This window comes from Puma concolor, chromosome B2 (assembly GCF_028749965.1).
Source record: "Puma concolor isolate L17-30 chromosome B2, mPumCon1.1.hap2, whole genome shotgun sequence".
In the NCBI taxonomy this organism is placed as follows: Eukaryota; Metazoa; Chordata; class Mammalia; order Carnivora; family Felidae; genus Puma; species Puma concolor.
This window is the reverse complement of record NC_141671.1, coordinates 115,214,442-115,239,426: the sequence shown is the minus strand read 5'-3', so window position 1 is coordinate 115,239,426 and position 24,985 is coordinate 115,214,442. Positions and strand designations below refer to the sequence as shown.

The following is a 24,985-nucleotide window of genomic DNA, read 5'->3' as shown; positions in this document are numbered from 1 at the left end:
TGTGTTGTTGTTTTTTTTTGTTTTTTTTTAAATATTGTTAATAAAAGGCAAGGTAATTTCTCACAGATTTGCATTTATTTGTATAGCTTTAAGCATTCTGATCTCATGAATTCCTTTTAATTTTCATACACAGTATAAAACTTTTTAAACCCTTATAATATTGGAGAAAGGGTCATCCAAATTTCCTGTGGATTTCCATGTTCCTACATTAAGCCATAAGAAAACTCAGCTGGACTGTATTTTGGCAGGGATTAAAGAAGACTTCTGAAGAAAATCAAAATGTAATAACAACAATATTGCATAAGATGGGGGGAAAATAAATGTGCTTTTAACTATTGTGGAGACTCTCTGCAGGGATTAGCCACAGTTCAAAAGAAAGTCAAATAAAAAAAAGTTTCAGTTCTGTTTGTATGGATTAGGCAATGCAGCTCCAATCAATAAAAAGGAAGGTTCAATTTTTAACCCATATACACATTACAATTTCACAGTGACATGGGCAAAAACTAAAATTCAGCATATATCAAGAATTACATCTTTAGTGAGACTGACTACCATACACCCAAAACAGAAGGTGCTGTTCATCAGTATACTAATTCTTCTATATTCAGATATTGTTTTAGGGGAATTACATACAATGTTAAAGAAAGCATTGAACTGAGGTATTTTTTTAATTTTATTTTTTATTTTTTTTAATTTACATCCAAATTAGTTAGCATATAGTGCAACAATGATTTCAGGACTAGATTCCTTAGTGCCCCTTACCCATTTAGCCCATCCCCCCTCCCACACCCCCTCCAGTAACCCTCAGTTTGTTCTCCAGCACTGAATTGAGTTTTCAGAATTCTACATAAAGCTGTCACAATATTAAAAATTCTATATAGATAAAATAATTACCTAAGCTAATGAACAAACTGTCTTTTCCATTTTGTTTTCCAAGAAGCATAATTCATAAAATCTCATGTAGGAAAGTTCCTTAAAATGTATTTCATCCATTTACCCAATGATGGAATTAAGTACCATATTTACAGGCCAGAAGATATTACCAGAAACTCACTGAGACACCACATATATCATTCTTTTTAAAAACTTTAACTGCAGCGTCTAGTTCAGTGTCTATCACCTTAAAGATCATTGTAGTAGACTTTTGTTGGCCTCCCTACAGTCTTTTTTTCTCCTTGTTTTGACATCAAGTTTCAATTTTCAGTAAATACACCCTCCTCTGCCCCACCCCCTTTTAATAGCATATCTGGGTACGGCCCCACCCCAGCTACAGGGATGAAATACTTGACCCCAGCCAATGAAAGCACTGAGGCCCCTGGGACAGCTGCCCAGGGGCAGTGACTCCAAGAACCAGCACTTGGCCTAGGCTGGTCCAATCGCAGTGAATCTTGTATGCACCACTGGCAAACACATTTGCTTTGCCTGATGTTGCACAAGGGAGATCCTGAGTTGGCAGTGTTCATCAAGGAAAATCCGAGATGACAAAAGAGTGGAAGAGCTAGGATACAGAGAAACTGAGTCATGATAATACTATTCAGGCATTTCTGAAGTCAAATCTAAAATTTAACCTGGACTTTTAACTAATGTGTGTCAGTCAATCCCCTAATGCCTTCTTTCCTTCCCTAAGTTAGTTTGATTTGTTTTCTGTTACTTGGGATGCTCTCCTCCTGCCCCCAACAAAGGGGGAAGAGAGTCCTATTATGGAAATTTACAAAAGAAGTAAGGTTGTTTCAGGACCCCAGGTGACTCAGTCGGTTAAGCGTCCAACTCTTGATTTCAGCTTAGGTCATGATCTCACAGGTTGTGGGTTTGAGCCCCACATCTGGCTCTGTGCTGACAGTGCGGAGCCTGCTTGGGATTCTCTCTCTCTCTCTCTCTCTCTCTCTCTCTCTCTCTGCTCCTCCCTTGCTCATGTTCTCTCTCAAAATAAATAAATAAACTTTAAAAAGTATTTAAGAAAATTAAAGAAGTAAGGTTGTGAAGGACCCCAAAATGTGGACTGGCTGAGCTGGGGATGGAGGACAGCTGGGAAGTTGGCCTGCTTTGTCATGTGACAACAAAATGGATGCCTCTTGTACCGTAAAACCACATTGTGGGTCTATCAGGATGCACTATTAGAGGACTTAAGAGAATTTTTAGGATTCTAAAGTAAATTGTCCATTTCTTTCAGTCTTCAGTAAGATCTTTACAAGAAATAGACAAGCGTAGGCTTTAATTTATCCACTGAAAGTAGAGCCGGATGAAAACATATTTCTGCTAAGAGAAAATTTTTTTTTGTGTGGCTTGCAACAGTTGAAAGCCTGGTGACCAGGAGTCTTGTGGAGGTGGAAAAGCAAAATTAGCTGCCCCAAACTAAAGTTAGTGCAAAAAAGTAGGGGACGCTGCTGTACTAAGGATCTGTAAGCAGCTCTCTTCTTCAGGCCCCTCCCAAATACCGCCACTTATTCCCTCTGCCAGACACACAGGATGGTGGCCAGACCGCACTGATGCAGCTAGAATACAGTCCAGGGCTCCTCAGAAGCAAATAGTCCTCCCCAACTCAGGCCACGGGTTTTTACTGCCTGGAAGCAAAGCCCCAGAGGGTAGTGCTACTCTGAAGGCTCAGGAGATGGGCTAACAGCCCACTGCTGAGAGACCAAAATTCCTGAGCCAGTTCTATCTGCATCCAAAGTCCACGGTTCTAGTTACCAGCCGAGGGAGTTTGGCCAATGAAAACAGAATTAAAGCCTGCAAAAATCTTAAATGAATTGTATTGCCAGAGAAATCCCTAATTTGTCAGACATAAGAACTTATAAATGCTCAGCTCCAAAGTCATCCCTGGGTCCCCAAATCTATGCCACCAGAAAAAGGGCTACTGGGAAGTCCAGCTCCCAGGCGGGCTCCTCCTCAGTGTTGTGGGGAAAATGGACAAGAGCAGGCTACTCTGAGCAGAACTTGTGGCTGCCCCAAGGCGGACCAGGGAACTGGCCCACTGCCAGAGCAGGGAAAACCTGCTGTTCCTGTTCAGCCAGACCAGGAAGTGAAGCAGACCACTGGCCACTGCGCTCCCCACCTGCTCCCTTTCCCAAAGGGGTGTTTTCACTTTGGTCCAGTCAGGGTGACTGTGAGCTGGACAACTGAATGAGCCACCAGGAAGCACTCCTGCCCTTTCCTACCCAGGAAGATAGGAGGCTGGCAGTCTTCCTGTCACTGTATAACGAGGGTCCAGACCCACCCCACGAGTAAAGAGCTGAGAGACGGGCAGCATGCAGCGTACAAACCCAGAAGTCTACCATTCTTAATGCCACGCCTTCTCTCTCAGGCTTTTGTTGCCACTTGCATCAAAAGGAGCACTAGCTGACAGAGAAAACAATTATTACTTATAAATCAGTAAATAATATTTACAAGGTTCTTCGTTATGCTGGATGCCAGAATCTGCTTCTGAAGTTTCCAGCCATCGGTCTGATTTCTTCTTCCCTTGTATCAGAGAACTGTCTTCTCCTCAAGGTGGGCCTTTTCAAGATGTGAAAGCAGATAGCATGCCCACCCAGCAAGTTTTCTTCTTCTTTAGGCTAGATATCTCCAGTACCTTCCATCTCTCTTCATATAAGATATGTCTGTACTCCTATTATATTTGTTGCTCTCAAATGAATATTCAGTTCGGTGCCTGCAGTATCTCAGCAGGTGCCTGAGCAGGGAGGCACTAAACTCCATTATCCCTTCCTTTAAGATGATAATCAGTTGCTTAGGGCTGTTAAGCACGCTGTCCTAGGTGGAGTAGCCTCTTCATAAATACTGATGACTGAATGAATGGAAAAAACAAAAGGAGGAAGAGAGGGAACAAGGGAGAAAAAGGAGGAAGGGGAAACAAGAACAGAAAGGAGGGAAAGAAGAAAAATAAGAAAGGAAGACAGAAAAATAAGGAAAGATAAAAAGACAGGAAACGGGAAGGAAGAAAGGAAGAACGAAAAACTGATGTAGACCAAGACAACCCGAAAGTAGCAACCTTTTAAAAATATGTGTCTACAGCAAAATGGTACATCCCACCAAAAACACTATTTGTACAAATGCAAGCTGGGACATAATTCTTGGAGGGCAATTTGGAATAACTATCTAAAAATTAACTGTACACAAACCTGTAAGAGTGTGTGTGTGTGTGTGTGTGTGTGTGCGTGTGTATAAATTGTGTACATAAACATAATGCAATTCAATGCAACACTGTCATAGCAAAAAATATGGAATCATCATAAAAATACGTCTACGTATAACATTAAGTAAAAACAAAAGAAGTTGAAGAGCAACAATAGGAATCTATGGGCATGGAGGAGGAAACGTAATTATATATGCATGAATATTTATAACAGGATCGATATGATCCTATCACCCAGGTGACCTCTGGGGAAAGGAAATTGCAGGACAGAAAAGGAGAAAAGGTCAGAAGGCTTTAAAAATCATTTATTTACACTACACTCTTTTACAGTTTGAATTTATTGTTATCGCTTACTGTTGCTTTAAATCATGAAAAAATGGGTGAGCCCTGCAATCAGTAAAAACTGTTTTCTTTCTCATTTATTGTCTGTCCCTCTAGTCTCTATTTTCTATTTTAATGAGAACAATGCTTCACTGTGCTGTTCCCTTGACCAGTTAGGATTCCAAACTCCTTGGTGGCACGGAATGACACACTCACGCCAAGGCGCTGCAGTCACAGAGCAGGTGGCTTCAGGAAATGCCCCATACAGGATGCTGCAGGAATAGAGAGAGCCACGAGCAGGGGCTAGCAGGCCTTGGTGGACATTTTCCAACTCTGATCTCACTTGACCCTTCAGCTGTGATCAACACTACCAACCAGACATTTTCTGGCTTTGTGGACACCAAACTACACCCTCCTGGTGTTTGTGTGCCATCTCAATCCCCTTGGGTTTCTGTTCAAGAAGGAAGACCACTGGGAGGTGGTGCCCAGGTGAACACTGATAAGATCAGAGGAGTAGGCAGGGGCTGACATGTGCAGGCTTTGTACCAAAGTGAAGAGTTTAGATTTTATTTCAAGGGCAAGAAACATTTAATCCAGAGGATAAGATGATCTGATGTGTATTTTAAAAGTTTTGGGGCACCTGGGTGGCTCAGTCGGTTAAGCGTCCGACTTCGGCTCAGGTCATGATCTCGCGGTCCGTGGGTTCGAGCCCCGCGTCGGGCTCTGTGCTGACAGCTCAGAGCCTGGAGCCTGTTTCAGATTCTGTGTCTCCCTCTTTCTCGGACCCTCCCCTGTTCATGTTCTCTCTCTGTCTCAAAAATAAATAAATGTTAAAAAAAATTAAAAAAAAAAGTTTTTCTCTGGTTTCTATGTGAAGAATGGATTGCAAAGGGCAAGAGTAGAAGCTAGGAGACCAGCTGAAGGTTACAGCAGCTATCCAGGAGAGAGGAGATGAGGAGATGAAGTGAACAAATTTAGCTTATGTTCTGGAAGTGAAGCCAACAGAGTTTGTTAATGAATTAGGCATTGAAGGTGAGGGAAAGAAGATTAAAACCAACTCATATTTTTCAGTTTAAGCCAAGGGGTAGATGTACCCATAGTGATGGGGAAGATTAGGGATGGGGCAGGGTTGGGAGTTCTCTCTTCACACTCTCTTAGAAGACCCATGGTCATGGCTTCCATTTTTATTTTTAAACTGATGCCTCTCAACTTTACACTTCCCAGTCCAAAACTGTGCTCTGAGCTTCTCCCCTTTGTATACAATCACCTGTTCCACAAAACCCTACCCTTCCCAGAGGCACACCAAATTTAAGATGACCCAAACCAAGCCTGCCATTTGCCTCCCCAAACCTGGTTTCCTTGAGGTGTCTCGTACCTTACTGGAAAACCACTGTCCACTCAGCTGTTTTAAGTAGAAACCTGGACCCTGGATCCTGCTCCATTTCAATCTCTACATTCCACCAGTGTTATTTCCGATTGAGTTTACCTTCTGGCCTTTATACATGAAGCTTCCTCTGAAAAAAAATGCATCCCATCACCCTTCAACTGGTTCATTCCTACCATCCCTCAGAGATCAGGTCAAATGTTACTTCCTCATCAGCTTCTTCTCTGATCCTCAGAATTGGTCAGGTCTTCCTGCGAAAGTCTCTATGCTGCCATTAATTTTTCTTTGTAGCACTTATCAATAGTCTAATGGAATCATCACTACTGTAATTAGCTGTTCAATATCTGGCTCTCCCCACAGAATATAAGCTCCCTGAGGGAAGGGACAGTGTCTGTCTTAGTTATACATCACTATATACTCAGTGCTTAGCACAGCATTCAGGATACACACCAGAAGCAAAATACACATGCTGAATGAATGTTTAAGTGATGTCCTAACTAGCCACTAACACCAGTTAAATAACCACCTCTGAAGGCTCAGTAACTACCGAGAAATTAGCTTAAGTAGTTTTTAACATACTTTCTAGCATTAAATTCCATAAAAATAAACAACTAAGAAATCTAAATCATATGAGTATTGATTATTCAGAGAATAAAATTCTTCATTATTTTAAATAAAATTTCTGGGGCACCTTGGGTGGCTCAGTTAAGCATCCGACTTCGACTCAGGTCATGATCTCAGAGTTTGTGGGTTTGAGCCCCGTGTTGGGCTCTGTGCTGACAGCTCAGAGCCTGGAGCCTGTTTTGGATTCTGTGTCTCCCTCTCTCTCTGCTCCTTCCCCACTCACGCTCTCTCTTAAAAATAAACAAACATTAAAAAAAATTTTATTGGGGCGCCTGGGTGGCGCAGTCGGTTAAGCGTCCGACTTCAGCCAGGTCACGATCTCGTGGTCCGGGAGTTCGAGCCCCGCGTCAGGCTCTGGGCTGATGGCTCGGAGCCTGGAGCCTGTTTCCGATTCTGTGTCTCCCTCTCTCTCTGCCCCTCCCCCGTTCATGCTCTGTCTCTCTCTGTCCCAAAAATAAAAAAAAAAAAAAAAAAAAAAAAAAAAAAGTTGAAAAAAAAAATTAATAAAAATAAAAAAAAAATTTTATTTAAGTTAAAAATAAATAAAAATTTCTTACAATATTCTTATATGTGCAGAGGACTATATTATGTCCACATGTATTTAATAAGTATTATTTATATTTTTAAGTCACTTTAGTTTTACCTAGTGGCAATTTCAAACACAGAAATAAGTATTTCATGAGTTTTCCATGGTTAGTCAAACATTTGCGTTTACTAAAAACAAAAACGAAAATAAGCCACCCACATGTTTCTTTTAATACTTCTCTGTGTATCAAATTACACATTATTTTAAAAGTTTTTTTTATCATTTCTTGCTTATCTGCCTACAAAAACATTTTTTGCATGCAGTATGATTTTTAAAATATAGTGACAACTTCACATGCCATTTTTTAAAAAAGTTCCATTATTATTTTTCAGAGGAAACAATTTTGTAGAGCCAACAAAAAGGAAGGAAGACACAGAGGCAAGAAGGCCTTTCTTAAACTAGTGGCCAGTCTATAATTTCTCCATGAGGAAGTAAGGGACAGAATTGAGATCTGGAGGGGTTAGGGAAAGTTCTGGGCCTTGCCTTAAAGCTGCATCTGCTAAGCAAGTATACCTTTTTTTTTTTTTTTTTTTTTTAAATCAGGACTGCTTGTTTATTGGGGGTGGCATGTGGGGACTGCTGACCACAATGGCACTGGGAGAAGGGACTAAGGCCCCCAAAGCAACTTCCTGCCTCCATCCTGATGGACATAAAAGACCAGCCCTGCTTATTTCTTCTGAGAATTTTAGTTGTCTGCCTAATCAACTAAATTGTTTTGTGTGTATGTATGTGACCTTCACTAGAAGCACATTTATCTTTCCTGGTTTCTGATTTTTTTCCCCTTTATTTCTTATTTTCCCTTCATTGAGGTTAAACTATGAGAATCACTTAATATTGTGACCTCAAATGAGCAAATCACCAGATTTCTACAGCCAACAGTTTGACTCTATGGTAACACCGACTGGAGCAGAAACTTCATTTTGGAAAACATAAATGTTGCCTTAAACAGAATTTCCAGAATTGGAAAATAATTGGTAAGACACAAGAAAGAAAACTATTCCAAAGCTCCAGAGAGAACGGAAACCAGTAACAGAATTCTGGCAGGTGGGACACGTGGCGGGGAGAAAGAAGGATCAGGGTCATGCTGGGGTACAACAACGTGACGGCGTCCCACGGATGTCAGATCTGCCCCAGAGGCCGTGGAAAATAAGGGCACCTGAGAGATCCTAGCAGTCCCTCATAAGACCTGCCAAAGAACTTCCCACTCACAGTAGCACTTCCCCAGGAAGTAAACTTGGTGCTGAGTTTCACTATAAATTGACTGTGATTTAGAGCAGCCTACCCACCAAAGCTGATAAGAAGTTGTGAACTCTGAGCATCCTTGCTGTGTTGACCCTCATGGGCCATAAATGAGGGATCTTTACTGAGGAATGGAAAATGGGACCGGCCAGAGCCAATCGTTTGTGGGCTTATGGAACTCATTCCTACTATCCAGGGTGCAAACTTCAGTCCTTAGGTAGCACAACCAAATAACTGGTGTGTGTGTGCTTGCCCGGGAAGTAATAAAATTAATTTAGTAATTATTTTGCTGATCCTTTTCATAGTTAAAAGAGTTAGGTATTAGGCAGCTCCTTGTTTGGGGGAATAAAAGCAACAAAAATTCACCCTGGTAGAATTAGGTTTAGCACAGAAATTAACAAAGTGGCAAAAAACATCCTAAGGATTATAAAAACCACCAGTCAAGAAAGAATAACTGATCCAGTTACTGGTCAAGGGACTGAGCCCCAATAGAAGAAATAGGAAAATGACTCTCTAGGACTTTGAAGTTCTAGGTAGAAATCTTATAGATTTGGGTCAACAATATTTTCCCCTTACCTTCCAGTTGAAGATTATGACTGTAAGTCAGAGGGAAGATATGGGAGTATACAGCAGACAGTGAGAAAGAACTGACCCAAATGATAGGCTGCTCTTAAAGAATATGATGACTTTATCTCAGTGTCCCAGTCACAGGTAAATTCCATGTATTTTCATGTGATCATGCATCCATACACAGTCTCCCCTCTGTGTGAAACTTCCCTCCTTCATTCTGTCTTCATGGCATCTGAAGACAGCACAATGTCACCTCCTTTATGATGATGCCCAGGCTCTTCTGGACAGTCACTTTCTCTGTTCCATACTCTTAGCACTTGGCAGTCACCTTATCCGGTACTTATCCCATTGTTACTTCTTTTATAAGCATCCTGTTATTATACCAGACCGTATATTCCTACAAATATGTTTTTTTTAATGTTTTAATGTGCATATAGTTACACACAATGTGACATTAGTTTTAGGAGTACAACACAGTGATGCAACTTCTCTATGTTATGCTACCCTCCCCACCAGTGTAGCTGCCATCTGTCACCATACACGTTATTACAATATCATTGACTATATTTCCCAGCTGTGCCTTTTATTCCCATGACTTATTCACTTCATAACTGGAAGCCAGTATCTCCCACTCCTCTTCACCCATTTTGCCCTGCCCTTCACCGTCCTCCCCTCTGGCAACCAACCATAACAAACCATACAGATGTTCTCTGTATTTCCAGGTCTGATTCTGCTTTTGGTTTGTTTATTCATTTGTTTTGTTTTTTAGATCCAACATACGGGTGAATCCACAAATGTCTGCTGAAGGAAAGGGCAGACAAGTATGATCTCATGGGCAGATTCTAAAAGGAAAATGGTTCAAGGGTGATATGTTCTTCTAAAACAAATTCTGTCAACTCCATCACAAATGGGTCTGTTGAAGAGGCAAAGCAGAAAGCATCTCAAGAAACAAATGTGTCCCAATGAACTCAAGTTTTCAGTGGGCACGTACAAAAGATGGCAGAGAGGCACAAAATGCAACAAGCAAAACAAAAGCAACAAGCAAGACAGAAAACTGTAAGAACAACAATGGAAATCTGAAGCCCAGAATGAGCCAATGTTTGTAATCAGTGCAAAGGAAAAATTCACAAGGAAATTTTAGGGATGTCGAGAGAATGAGGCTGCAAGAAGCAATACAGCCATTGGCCACGGCACGCTGGATGAAGTTAACTTAGAAGAGAGAGAAAGTAGATCTAGTCCACTCCAATGCTGCAGCTCTATCAAAGAGACTAAGTGAAAAACTAAAAAGGATAAAGCATCACAGCTAAGAAAATGAAATCCTGGATGAAGTCTCTAGCCCTATAAGAAACAACTCCCTGAGTTGTGGAACCATTGCCAGTAATCTCTGAAGAATCATAGAGAAAGACTGGAATTGGGAAAAAAAATTCTGGTTTTCAAAAGAAAAAAACCATATTCTAGAAATAGTACACTGAGCAGCTTGATAACGACTCCCTGAAAAATAAACTGACAGATATTAGACAAATCATCTGTGATTAATTGAAGATAAATTGTTGACTGCCGGGAACCACCATGGGTATACGAAAATGAGTGAAAACTAACATAATTCTCTTTTTTTTAACAGTATTGCTAGATTTGGCATGTCAATGGGCATGACACAAGGTACAGTATATCAAGATTTCACTAAGGCCCTTGAAAATGTCTGACACTACCTTATTAAAAGATGGAAACAGAGAATTCAGTTAAGTGAACTTATGCAAGTTGATTTATAGCAAGTTGAAAGACTTAAAGATAATTATTTAATCCACCAATGATACTAATGTGCCATAATGCACACAGCTTTCCAATTCATCATCAAACACTTGGATAAGGACACAGAAAGCATGCTGTTCAGGTTGTATATCTGATCCAAGATAGGAAGGACAGGAAATATGTTTGATGTAAAAAATCAGCCTTCAAAATTTCTGGAAAATTAGAATAATGGCTGGAAAACAAACAAGATAAAATTAAAACTCTAATTCACAAGGGAAAAAACTTTTTTCCCTCAGTGTGAATACAACTGTTGTCAACAAACTAATACAATATAATGCTATATTAACAAAAATAAAAGGATAACAAGTAATATTCCTATCAATGCATTAATCAGACCAAACTGAGGTAGTAAAGAATCGAAAACCTGTCTTAGATGGAGAGATTTAAAAACTTAGAATATTTAGCATGGAAAAGAGAAGGTTCAGGAAGAAAATGATGTTACCTTCAAACATATACAATGATAATATATAAAAAGAGGATTTTATTTATTGTGTGGATCCTAAGTAATTGACAATAAGTAGAATAAGTTGAAAAAATAAATTTTAACTAAAAATTTGAAAACAAATTTCTACTAACAAAAACTTTTCAATCAAGAAGTGAGTAGCCTTGGGAGTCCTTGGGACACCCCCATTGCTGGAAAAGTTCAAATCCAGGTTTGAAAAGGCCTATTTGTCAGATGCAGTGGAGATTCTGTCCTTGGCATGGTGGCCCCGATGACCTTAGCCCTTCAGCAAAAAGATTTTATGCTGCTGAAATTAGAAATGATGTCCATATCAAGAAGATGAGTAGAAGAAAAATGACATGTCAGGCCAACATGAATTGACATTTACTAAAGAAAATGCTCTTTTCTTTCTAATCTCTCCATCACTTCTTCCAGGCTCCCCAGGCATTACCTAATGACTATATTACCTAGTTCCTCTACACCCCACAGCCACTGCTAGAGAGGGACTAAAGTTCCTCATATGATGTGCCTATAAAATTAAGTCATTGTGAAACACTGCACTCAAAAAAGGTCTTGGAGACCGTCGTTAGAATTCTGATTGCAGGAAAAGAAATTTAACAGCTGTTATCAGAGCTGTGCAGACATAACCACTCCGCTGCACAATGTTTACTTGAAAATGCAGGAAGATTTGCTAATGGCTTGCTTTCTGTGCAAAGAAGAGGATACTACAACAGGCAACTCCAGAACAGTAGCTGTTCTCATCAAACATACTGCGCATCAAGTTCCTATACAGATGTCATTTCCCACAGCATTAAGATCAGCATTCTTCATTTAAAATAGACATGAACGATTAATGCTCACCTATAACAGAAAAGTTATATTAAAACACCAGTATTTATTTATTTTTTATTTGAGAGAGAGAGAGAGAGAGAGAGAGAGAGAACATGCACGTGAGCAGGGAAGCAGGGCGGGGGGGGGGGAGAGAGAGAATCTTTTTTTTTAAATTTTTTTTTTTAACGTTTATTTATTTTTGAGACAGGGAGAGACAGAGCATGAACGGGGGAGGGTCAGAGAGAGGGAGACACAGAATCTGAAGCAGGCTCCAGGCTCTGAGCTGTCAGCACAGAGCCCAACATGGGGCTCAAACTCACAAAACGTGAGATCATGACCTGAGCCGAAGTCGGCCGCTTAACCGACTGAGCCACCCAGGCGCCCTGTGAGAGAGAGAATCTTAAGCAGGCATGTTCAGTGAGGAGCCTGATGCAGGGCTTGATCCCACAACCCCTGGGATCACAACCTGAGCTGATGTCAGGAGTTGGACACTTGACTGACTGGGCCACCCAGGTGCCCCAAAAGGCCAATATTTTATTTTTAAGGATTTTTTATACGTTTATTTATTTATTTTGAGAGAGACAGAGAGAGAGAGAGAGAGAGAGAGAGAGAGCATGAGTGGGGTAGGGGCAGAGAGAGAGGGAGAGAAAATTCCAAGCAGGCTCTGAGCCGCCAGCACAGAGCCCCATGTGTGCTCGAATTCATGAACTGTGAAATCATGACCTGAGACGAGATCAAGAATAAGATGCTTAACTAACTGAGCCACCCAGGTGCCCCACAAAACAGCAATCTTTTAAAACCCAGTCACTTATAGTTTCTTTTTTAAATTCATATCAGTAAAGAAAAAGCCTTAAACACTGAAGAATTCTCCAACTACCCTTTGACATATATTACAAAAGAGGACACATTACTGTTAAAAAAAATTATGACAAAATTTGTACAAACTTCTAAATGAATATACAATTGAAATTTTCTAATATAGAATAGAATTATTCTAATTATTTTTATACTATTGGAAGGCAGTATAGAAGTAGTAGTTAATAAAGGCCTAAGAGTTAAACACAGAAGGAAGAAATCCTGACTCCATTACTGATTAGCTGTGTACCTTGTGGAGTTGCTAGAACACTCTAAGCCTGTTCTCTTTCCTGTCAAATAGGAGAATACCACCATCCACCTCATGGGTTATTATGGCGATTAAGTGAGGTCATATTTGTAAACCTCCTGGCATAGAGTGAGGAATCAGCAAAGAAGAGGGTAGAACCACCAATATATACAAGTGTAACTTTCAACATGTTATAGACCCTGGACGGACAGTGTATAGGCAACCTGGTCTGGCTCATCTCCTGCTTTATTGCTTTGTTAATGTCCTCATGACTTTACATAAGGGTCACACATCAAGCTGGCCTGAGGGATCCCCCCCTCCACCTCTGATGGACCATCCCCATTAACTGACAAAATGCTTTACTTCTCTTCCTCCTCCATCTTTATAAACTTGCTGTTCTTGACCTCCACATCTCCCTCTTGCCATGATCCTAATTTTTGGCTTCCTTTCCCAGCCAAGTCCCCAGAAGAATTGCCTAGAAGCTCTATGTCCATTCCCTTACTTCCCATTTATATTACACTGGCTTCCCTCACTACTGCACTGAAACTGTTTTCATTCAATCAATGACGTCCAAGTGGCCAAACCTAATGGATACTTTTCAGTCCTCATCTCAATTTACCTCTCAACTCTCATGACCATTCTCCCTTTCTTGAAATGCTTGCTCTTTGCTCCTGGCTGCTGTAATTCTGTCTCTTTTGGATTTCATCCTACTAGACCACTAAATGTTGGAGTTCCTCAATTCTGTTCCCCATTCCTAAATTCTGTTCTCTTTTCATGTTAGATTCTTTTCCTATATGATCTCATCCATTCACCTGCTGGCTGGGGCCAAGAACTCCTCAATTTCTATCTCAGCCCAGACCACTCTGTTTTCATTCCAGGTACACATACCCAACTATACATTTACTGGTTCCACTTGGATGTCTCATAGGCATCTCAAAATTAACACATCCAAACTTAAATTCTTGAGATTCCCACTCAAAGTTGTTATTTTCCCAGTTTTCCCATTTCATTTAACAGCATCTCTATTCCTCTAGTTGCTTAATCCCAGTTCCCAAACTTGGCCAACAACGCCCCGCGTGACTTGCCCACTTCTCCACCCTTTTTGTGCAATCCTCCCCTAAAGCACTCTGGTCCAGCCACATTGACCTTGTTGCAGACCCAGGAATCTGCCATGCCTTCTCCCCACTTAAGGTTTTTGAATCGAAGTGTTTCCTGTACTTAAAACAGTCCCCTCCATTTGTTTTTCCCCAGCCCTTCTCTTAAACACACATTTCATCTGACAAATCCTGCCCATACCAAGATCAGCTCAAATACCATTATTCTCTAGAAGTCTTCCTTGAATATCACTCCTATCTAAAATGGATACTGCCCTTAAAATTCTTTGGAACATCCTGTTGTTTTCCCTCATGGCAAACTCTGAAATTTCTAATGACATATGCATTTATATTTCCATATTTAATGTCTATGTGAAAAGTAATCTCTGTAAGAACAAGCCCCACGTTTGTTATGTTCATTATGTTCACCACGCTACCCCCTGAGCTTAACTCGTGTAGGCACATAAGGTCTTTCTGAATATAAGCCATGCACAAGTTTCTCCCCATAACACAGAATATATTTCAAACCCAAGGATAAACATTATATGACTCTAATAAAGTCTCACATTTGAGTAAGTCAAAGAACTGAGACATATCTTAGGTATCTACTTGCATCAGATAATATAAAAACCAAAATGAGCACTTATTCAAACTTAGAAAAAGGTTTTTCTGTGCATTAAAAATAAACAGGAAGAAAGTCAAGATTATGTAGAATACGGTCATAACTCAATTAATTTTATAATATTAAGTTTTCAGTGACCTGTTAAGACAGCACAAATTGAGCTTAGATTAAATGTGTGTGTTTATAACTAATTTTTATGTTTAAAAAAATCCATATATTCTTATAAAAGAAAAATAGTTATATGTTGACATATATAGTATGTATATGTTACTTGTTTTTACTTTTAAAATACATTTACTCTTATAGAGGAAAAATGTTCTGAAACCCTGATAATATACACTCAGGACTGTGGTTAAAAAAATTAAATTTCTCTCATTATCAAGTAAAAATAGTTGATTTAGCAAAGTAAAAGGAAACATCCCCCACAACACACACTTAAAAAAAAAAATGATGGAGCCATTGAAATGGAGATGACTCAGTCCCCAGTGACCTCACCAGCATCTGCTTCAATTACCTCTGAAAATGAAATAACCAAATTACCATTTAGCTTTCTGCTGTGCTAACAAAATTAATCTGGAATATAAAAATTCATCTGCTTTAAATTATATATTATACAACTTCTAAACCAAAACCTCTTCTAGCTCTAAACTGTGAAGAATATGCACCATGGATGTCATAATCGACAGTAACATAGTCCCAGAGACACAGGAAAAATTAATAAAATGATTAATGACTTAGCTCTAACCATCCTTGACAGTGATTTAAATCATGCCACCTATTCGAAATTGGAATCAATTTTAAGTCTGTCCTACTTTGTATGATACATGTGTTCTTGAAAATACATATGCAAACTATATTTTAAATGCTGTAGAGTGATTCAGAAATATAACCAGTTTTTTGGTTTTTGTTTTGTTTGTAGTATAGAAAAGAATATCTAAAGCATGAATAACTCGTCTGTAACTTAGGTGCTTCCTAAGTTCACATGATCATATTTTGGTCATCTAGTCTGTCAAGTGTTCCATAAATACACACTAATAAATACCATTTTAAAAGTCAGACATATCACAAGGGGCGCCTGGGTGGCTCAGTTGGTTAAGCGTCTGCCTTCAGCTCAGGTCATGATCTTATGGTTCATGAGTTCAAGCCCCACATCTGGCCCTGCACTGACAGTGCGGAGTCTGCTTGGGATTGCCCCTCCCCTTGCTCATGCTTTCTCTCTCTCTCTCAAAATAAATAAACTTTAAAAATAAAATAACAGATGTAATCCATTTTCTTGTTCTCTTGTTCTTCTGTATCTTCTTCATATGCTATGTTCACACCTAAACAATTTGTCTCACAACCATCAAGCTACATTTCTCATTTCAGTCCATGTTAGCCCCACCTCAAAGTCATCTTTGATTCTTTTTCCAAGTGAAATAAGGTACACCATTCTAGTAATGGAACCACTGAGGAAAGACCTCCTTTTTGCTCTCCACTAATTTCTGCTTCAATGGAAGCTAAATCCTGCCTTGCTTTGGGAGGAGGCCTAGGGTTCTCCCAATCCGACTAACTCATCTTCCCTTTTTGTTTCAAGGACACTTGGATTCATCCTCAATGGTACTGACACACTGGTCTGCTTCACTTGCTGCTGGATCACACTGCAAACCGTGAACCATGTGTCTTGCTTGGTCTCTTCTGAAACTTGGCCTGTTACCTTTTTGCTACCAATTTCATTTAAGTGTGGGAAAGAAAAAGCTAGAACAAGTAGACAGGGCTGCTACAAATTCACTGGTATATCACTAAATGAGTTAAAAAAATATATGACATCAACCATTTTGTTTATGCAAACTTTACTCGAACCAGTCAATGAAGGAAAAGGGAAGTAAAAACGCATAAACACATGACCCACAGCTTAAGCACCACGCATCTTTACAACAAAAGGGCTCAAGCAAAGAGCATCTCAGCTTGTTAGGACCTCTAACTATGCATCTAGAGAGGAAATAATAGGGGACTTCTTGCCACATCCCCAAAAATAGAAAGGTCAGGAGATTGGTGACATTTTTGTTGGTACGTAGAGATTTTCAAAGTTCCCTTGAAAGACCAGAGATTCCCTAGTTTGTTCCAAAGTTCCTAAAAACAATTTTGCATTGAAAATCCCCAAAAATAACAGTTTAGGGCATCTGGGTGGCTCAGTCGGTTGAGCGCTTGACTCTTGGTTTCGGCTTAGGTTATGATCTCACAGTTCGTTGAGATTGAGTCCCATGTCAGGCTCTGTGCTGAGAGCACTGAGCCTGCTTGGGATTCTTTCTCCTCTCTGCTCCTCCCCCACTTGCTCTCCCTCTCTCTTAAAATAAATAAATAAACTTGAAACAAAAATAAAAAAGAAAATTCCACTTTAGTACTTTAACATATTTAATCTTTAAATCAGTCTCACTTATCCTCCCATGGATAACTGATAAAATTCTATAAATTCAATTCAACATAGTTTAATGAAGAATATGGTATAATGATTATAGGTATGGGCTGTGAGGTCTAGCACAACAGGGTTGAGTCCTGGATCCTATGTGACCTGGGTCCTATGTGACTGTGGGCAAATTCCACAACATCTATAATAAAGCTTAGCAACTTTATCTGTGATTAGAATAACAGGACCTACCTCATGGAGTAATCAGAAGATTACATGAATACACAAATGTGTCTCTGTTACACAGTTCAACAAATGCTAGCTATCATTCACAGTGAATGACTGTTAGATGCAGGGCATAAAGCTAGACCTTGTCAGGAATATAAAAATGAAAAAGAATGGACAAAAACAACAAAGTAGAGAAGATGACAGCGTTATGGGTACATTCAAAGACAGACTGTACGAAGAACGTCAACAGAAGGCATTAGGAGGCCTAACAATGCCCTCTGAGTCCAGCGGCAGGGGAGGGCATATCTACGTGTGTGTGTGTGGGGGGGGTGGGTGGAGGGGTTAAGAATTAAATAAAATAGGAAAAGCGTCAAGGAGACAGTGCACAATTACAGATGGGTTTGCTGTCACTGCATATAGGGAGAAGATGGTGATAGCAAAGTTTATTACACAAATGTGTAAGACATGTACAGAAAATCAAAGTAGGACATAAAGACAGAAAGGTAGGAATGAGCCATATGGTCTCGAAGTTGAGAGACGAATTTGAGATTCAGAAGTGACACATCTGAACTGTGTCTCAGGAAGACTAATCTGGGAAGATGTGTGGGAAGATACGTACTTAGCATTTGATTTATGAGGGTAGAAGGGGTGACTGCTGGAATTTTCAGATACGAGTTTCAGGGGAAAAGAAAGAAAAATTCCTACTAAAATAACCGACAACTGGAGTCCAGGCATGAGCTAGGAAGCTCCAGAGCGGCGAGCAAAAAGTATTTTCTGGTTCAGAACTCAATTTTCGCACACTGAAGAGTCACTGTACCAGCAATAATGAAAGTTTTCAAAGGCTTGTGCCAAACTGTCTCAAGCTGAGACAGTGCCAAATTTCAGACAAATTCAGAAATTAGTTCAGTTGAAGTCTTCCCCAACTGTCAGCAACATTAAAAAATGAGGCGGACAGCTTAAATCATTTACCTTTTCGAGGACTTTGGTCTTATCTGTGTCTAGAGTCTTGGGTCTTTCACTGAAGGCTGTGGCCACAGCATATTTATGGACAAGTTTCAAGGGACATATAAACTCCCTGAAAATTTAAGCCTGTGTATTAATTCTTTCTTTTTCTCATTTATTCCTATATTCCTCATTAAGACAGCATGCTCTGATGTTATTAGGTCTTATTTTTCACTGGAACTTATTCTAAAGACTTTATATATGTATTTTAATTCAGTAGGTCCTCCAACAATATCATGAGGTAGGTACTACTGTTATTATTCTCATTTTAGAGAAAACTATACCCAAGGCCACACAGCCAGTAAATAGTTCTACAGAGGAGAAACCTACCGGAGGCCGACAAACAAAAGTTCCCCAGGCTTCATAATCAAAATAGTTCCATTTGGTGGTTTTGTTAGGTTACAGCTTCACTGGGTCTCACTCCAGAATCTAGGACAATCCAGATCAGCCTGAGATTTCAAGGAAGAGGACACATGCTTTTTTGTCACTGATCCTTGAAATTAGTTTTATAGGGAGCCATTACACTGCACTGGGGGGAAATATATTTATATAACGGGTACTTTATGTACAGCTGTCTTTAAATAATTAGCTAATATGTATTAGATCAACAATTTTCAAAGAAATTTGTTGTTCAAAGAGGAAAAATAACCTCACTCTCAGGATACTAACCTCCAAAGACTCTTCTAAAACAATGAGTTCTTTTGATCCCACAGATCTTTTGGCCCACCATGAAAAATAATTGTAAACTGTGATTCAAGATATATGTATACTTGTATATATTTAAAAGAAATTTTTCATAAAATATTATTGATTCTATCTACAATGCACTCTGATATTTTATATTCAGTCTAGCATTAGTCCAGACTAATCTATTCTCTTCCATTCCATTAAAAAAAAAATGCTGGTTCTCATCCACTAAACTGATTTCAGGATGCCCCGATGGGTTGTAACCTACAGCCTGAAAAGCAGTATACTACATGGAATTAAATCAAGTAACTGCCTATTCCTTAAAAACAAAGCAAAAAAGCATGACTCTATCTGTTAATGTCTAAATGTTCATAAGCCTTTTCTTTAATCTGTAGAAAAAAGTTAATGATTTCCTAAAAACATCAGCAGCTCAAACTTGACCATGGATATTTTTCCCATTAATGCATGACAAGCGATATGTAAATGTTCTCTTAAGAGCTGCTTGATCTGAAGTCAATCAAAATAATAGGAAACATAAGCCTTAAACAACATTACAGCTCATTCAAGAGTTTAATTGGTAATTAGTAATATTTTCAAATAAGGAACAAGCTGCTCTTTTATACAAAATGTTTAAAAATATTCTTAATCTCTAAGATTAATAAAATTGCTGAATACTAAAAAATCTATAGTAATAAAAATTAAGGCTCACAAACCACTTAGGTTCTACATTAAAAAAGCCGTTTTAAATATTCTCAGTCTTTCAGTTGGTCAAAAAAGACTTAACAAACTTGCTACATGCCAACCACTATTTATTTAACAATGTAACATGGAAGGAGCACTGACCTATAGCAGAGTCCCACCCTTCCAGATGGCTCATTTGGGGGGAGACTGAGTGCAAACACATAAACAAGAGCTATGGATATCACACACTGAAAGTGTTCCTGGGCAGTGCTGTGGATCACTACAGGCACTAATGGCAACAGCCATCTTGGATGGTTCTTAGAAACTGAAATCAAATATGGTTTCCAGTAAAACCAACTAAAACACTTCCAAACCCATGTACAATTTTCCCTACTTACCACATCATGATGCTAATAACATGTTCTAATCCCCCCTCTCAAAGTACAAATTAATGCTTAAGGCAATGTAAACTGAGAAATATGGAATAAAGAAAAACAATCAGTGATACAGACAAAGTAGACTGGGATTCAGGGCTCAGATCGTCGATTTAAAGGCTAAGTGATTTGAGGCAAGGTATTTAACCTCCCAAACAACAGATCCATCATCTGCATTTATATCTACTGATATGATCATTGTGAAGATAAAGGGAGAGAATGCACACGAAGGTACTTTGTAAAGTGCCAAAAAATGTTATTATTATTAACTTTTATTAGATCACTAGACAGAAACTGAGAGAATAAAATATTAACCAAATATTAAGCCAGTACAGAGTTAACACTTACCAACACTTAAAACAGTTCTATTTGCTTTTCATGTACCAACTCAATTAAAACCTGCATTATGACTGAATATCTGAATCTAACTACTGGTAATAAGAAAGTTTCTCCTCAAATCTTGGACACACTAAGGTTCTACTCTAATGGTCCTTGGCCAGCAGGAAAAAACAATCTACAGACTGTTAATTAAAGGAAGGGCAAGAGTTCACATCACACCACTCCACCCATGTGGTATATTCATTCTTAGCACAGGCATACCACAAAGTGGCAGCTCTTTCCTCGAGTTCAAAGACAGCCTTTGTGGGGCTAGGGAGGGGGAGCCCTCTCTGTATCCTCAGCAGTGCTGCAGATCAACCAACCAGACCCATCCAGCTGACACCTACCACTGGATCTTAGACTCTACTTGCCCAAAAGGGCCTTCTGGGTTTTTCTGTCCAAATGTATTTCTGCATTCATTTCTATTATAGGCAACTACTCTTTTTAGATAAGAGCAAACCTAGCAAGTAACGTGGATATCTGCAATGTAAAACCCTGACTTACATGGGTGGGATATCCAAACTACATGTTTCCTACTGCCCTAGTTGGTTAATACTCTGATGTTAAACTTGACAAGATGTAGTATGGGATGTCCTCAAGCCATAAACAAGTTTTGTTTTGTTTTTTTAAAGGTCATTTGGGGCAGCGAGGGTGGCTCAGTCATTCGAGTGTTCAACTCTTGATTTTGGCTCAGGTCACGATCTTGCGGTTCTTCAGACTGAGCCTGTGTCGGGTTCCTAACAATACAGAGCCCTCTGGAGATTCTCTCTCTCTCAAAATAAATAAACACAAACTTCTTAAAAAGTTTTTAAGAAGGTCACTTAGAACTTAGGATGTACTTCTGCACATTAATTCACAATGCTGTGAACTGACCTGTGTTCTACAGGGCCCAACGTACCACTAAGTTGCCACACTGCCAAGGGCAGTATTGCAGAGCGTAAGCTGTGGTTGAAGAAGGACAGAGCTGGGCTCCAATCCTGCCTCACCTGCCTGTTGTATAATCTCACTAAAATTTATTCAACTTCTCTGAGTCTAAATTTCCATAGCAGGCAAATCATATTTGGGTATGAAAATTATGTATCAGAGGCTTGGTGTGAAGGTAACGTGGACCAGTTTTCCCAACCTTTTTCACAGGAAAGCATGCACAGAAGAGGACAGTACTCACACTGCACCCTGGAGTAAGATGCTACTCATGGCGAAAGGTGACCAGCCTAAGTGGTCCTGCGTAGCCGGCCACTCTAAAGGTTGAGGGGTTGGTGTCTGTGGCACGTACGCCTGAGACATAAGAGTGTGTCAAACCCAAGTGGTGAGGCTCTGATTACCAGTAAATATACATAAAGTGGTCTGCTGTGAGCCCAGCAGATCACTGACAATTTCCCCTCATGGGCTTGGGCTCCTACTCTGAAATAAAGAGAGTGCCTTAGAATTCTCAAAGCCCTTTGGACTATGTAATTCCACTTTATACTATTCCAGAACCTGGCTGTGCTGAGAACAACGTACGTTTGTGTGATTCCACTGTGGACCGTTATGATTCCTCCTGCCTCCCCAATTTGAACAACAAGAGCAGCTCATGGGATGAGTGGGGTATCAAGAAGAGGATTTCTGGGTGAAGACGAAGGTGCAGGTAAGCACAGAAGCTGGAGTCAGAGGTGACTGAGTACTCACTGTGCCCAGCATTCTGCATATGTTACTTTACTCTTCACAGCTATCTTGGTTTGGTTTGGTTTGGTTTGGAAGAAGGAGCCACACAACTTATTATGTATATTTAATAAGAAGACTATCCAGTGGGTTCCAATATCAGACTCCAAATCCTCCTCCCTAGAAGAAGGGGTGAAACCTCAATCAGGGTAGACAAGGACCAGACCTGATTCAACTCTGGTCCTCCTCCTTTGGACTTCATCTCCTTGGTTCAGGCTGGGAAGTTTCCTTCTATCAAAGCCATTTTGTTAGTGGATTATTATTAGCCACACTTAACAACAAGAAATGCAGGGTGAAATTTAGAAAACTTGGCCAAGGTTATTTACTAGACTGGTTTTCAAACACTAGGTGTTCTGCTGATGGGTCAGAGGTTCAAGGATGAAGAACCACCAGGGTAGAGGTTGGGGATGGAAGCCAGAGGTGTCAGAGGAGTGGGGGTCGGAGCTCGCTCGGCATTCTGCACCCTTCAGGGTTTGGGGTGGGAGAGTGAGGCAGAAAGAAGAGTGTCATTCCCCTCCGTGCTTCACACCACTGGCTCTGAAGGTAGTGGGTTAGAAGACAGCAGGTGGCAGCAGGATCTCTGCCTCTCCTGAGAAGCAGGAAAGAGTGGGAAGAGGCCAGCAAGTCTAGGGAAGAGGGACCTGTATGAACAACACAGAGTCTACTGGTCTCTACCGCTCAGTGCTAATTCACAGGGCCTGTCAGACCTTATCAGAGGGGAAAAGTAAATCTACAAAATACCACTTCGGGTTAACTGAAAGTAGATTGTTGATATCCTAAATTAACCCTCAATCCTGAAAGCTAGGTTTTTAAAAAGCGTTCAAACACACAAAGAACATAAAAGGACCTGCACAAAAATCAATAAATGGGTTCTAAATTCTGCAAAAGCTAACTAATGTCAAAGACAATGTGGAAGAGTTCTGTGTGGCACTATTGAAGAAAATACCTACATTCTAACTCAAAGGGGAAGGGAGAACAGAGGCCACAGTGAATAAGGATGACTTCACATAACACAGGGAGTATAATTTGCTTTAATAATTCATTTGCTTTCAGGATATGTCATGTATCAAGGAATTAATACACACAAATATAATATACCAATTTTGTATACACAAATTCTTTGCAGAAGCATGGGGAAAGGTCTCATGAATCATTCGATCTGGAATAGACAACTGGTATAAAACACCACCAAAGATCTGAAAACTAGGTGGGTCCGGGCCAGGAGATCCTGAAAACTCCTTGGTACTCATCCAGAATAAATCTACCTACTAGTGATGCTAATTCACCCTTCCATTTAGAGAGTTAAATAGGCACATTTCAAGATAAATTATAAAAAAGGAAGTAATGGGTGATCCTCAAATCACTAATTTCAGTCTAAAAATATTAAAATATGGTCTGTTGAACTTAACTTTGTTTTGATGCTAAATTCAGAGAGAGGGAGAGGTACATCAACAAAGGAGGTAGAGTAAGGATTATTTACCAAACACAACCATACAACGTTTATGAAATGATATGGTTAAATAGTACACCAAGAAAACAGAAAACAGAGGCTATTTAATTACATGGAAGGGAAAAGGGATGAGGGAGGGGAACAGAGTTTAACATTTAAAATTTAAAATTTTTAGGGTTCCAGAAACATATTATGGCAATAGGTAGAAATAAGGACAAATCTTCCTTTTGATAACCTCTGCACACTAGTAGAGATTTGTGTAAGGTAGTGTGAGTTCATCAGTTCAGCCTTACCCTTGGTCTGACTTTACAGTCTGCTGTGGAAATCTTGCCTGGACTGCCCATAGGCACACCGCTCCAGAGAAATCAGCCCTATGTTGTCAGAAACTGACTTTCAAGTGGGTCCTGTTGGGAATTCCACATTATGGCAATTCCACAGTTCAGTCAGAGAGCATTTGAAAAGATTTATAACTTTGGTTGCCTCTTTTCTGATAATGGAGGGCTATTTGGTTTGCCTTTTGCCTTTAATAGCTTGACCATTTTTGGCCACCAAAGCATTGTAACAACTAAACTACAGTTTATTTGTTCTCTCTCTCATTTCCTAGTAACTAATCATGTTAATGTGCTGTTAGAATAGCATCCCCGACTTTTTGTTCTTGGCCTGTTATCCTTACGCTCTGAAGGTCATACTTAATTTTTGGCTATGTTTTCCTTTCATTGTTAGAATACTTCTCACAAGAGGTCAAGGCAAGCATGACAATTAAATTTTACATTTCTGAGCTGAAAAAACTGTGCTGTTCTTCCAGAAGGGTTTCATCTTGCATTGTAATGAGAGGTGGTTAACACTGAGCAGATTGCTTGTGAGCCACTAGTTACCCTCATCGTTGGAATCAGTTTAGATTTAAACTTAGAAGTCACTACAGCTTTGAAATCACTACACAGGGTATCCATAGGCAGAAAAATAAAAAAAAGAACTTTGAATCAAACTCATATCCCATATAAAAATTAATTCAAAATGGATGGCTGAGGGGATGCCTGGGTGGCTCAGTCGATTAACTGTCAGATTCTTGATTTCGGCTCAAGTCATGATCTCACGGTTCATCAGTTCAAGTCCCACACTGGACTCTGCACTGAGAGTGGGAAGCCTGCTTGGGATTCTCTGCCTCCTCTCTCTCTGCCCCCTCCCCTGCTTTTTCTCTCTCTCAAAAATAAATAAATTTTAAAAAATGGATGACCAACAAATATAAAACATAACACTATAAAACTTTAAGAAAAAAAAGACAAAAGAAAAT

General features: G+C 39.7%; 1 protein-coding gene across 8 annotated transcripts in view; it reads right to left on the bottom strand.

The window, feature by feature from the left end:
• NCOA7 (nuclear receptor coactivator 7) overlaps nt 1-24,985 on the bottom strand; it is a 156,533-nt gene that overhangs the window by 101,168 nt on the left and 30,380 nt on the right. The gene's annotated exons all lie outside the window — the stretch shown is intronic.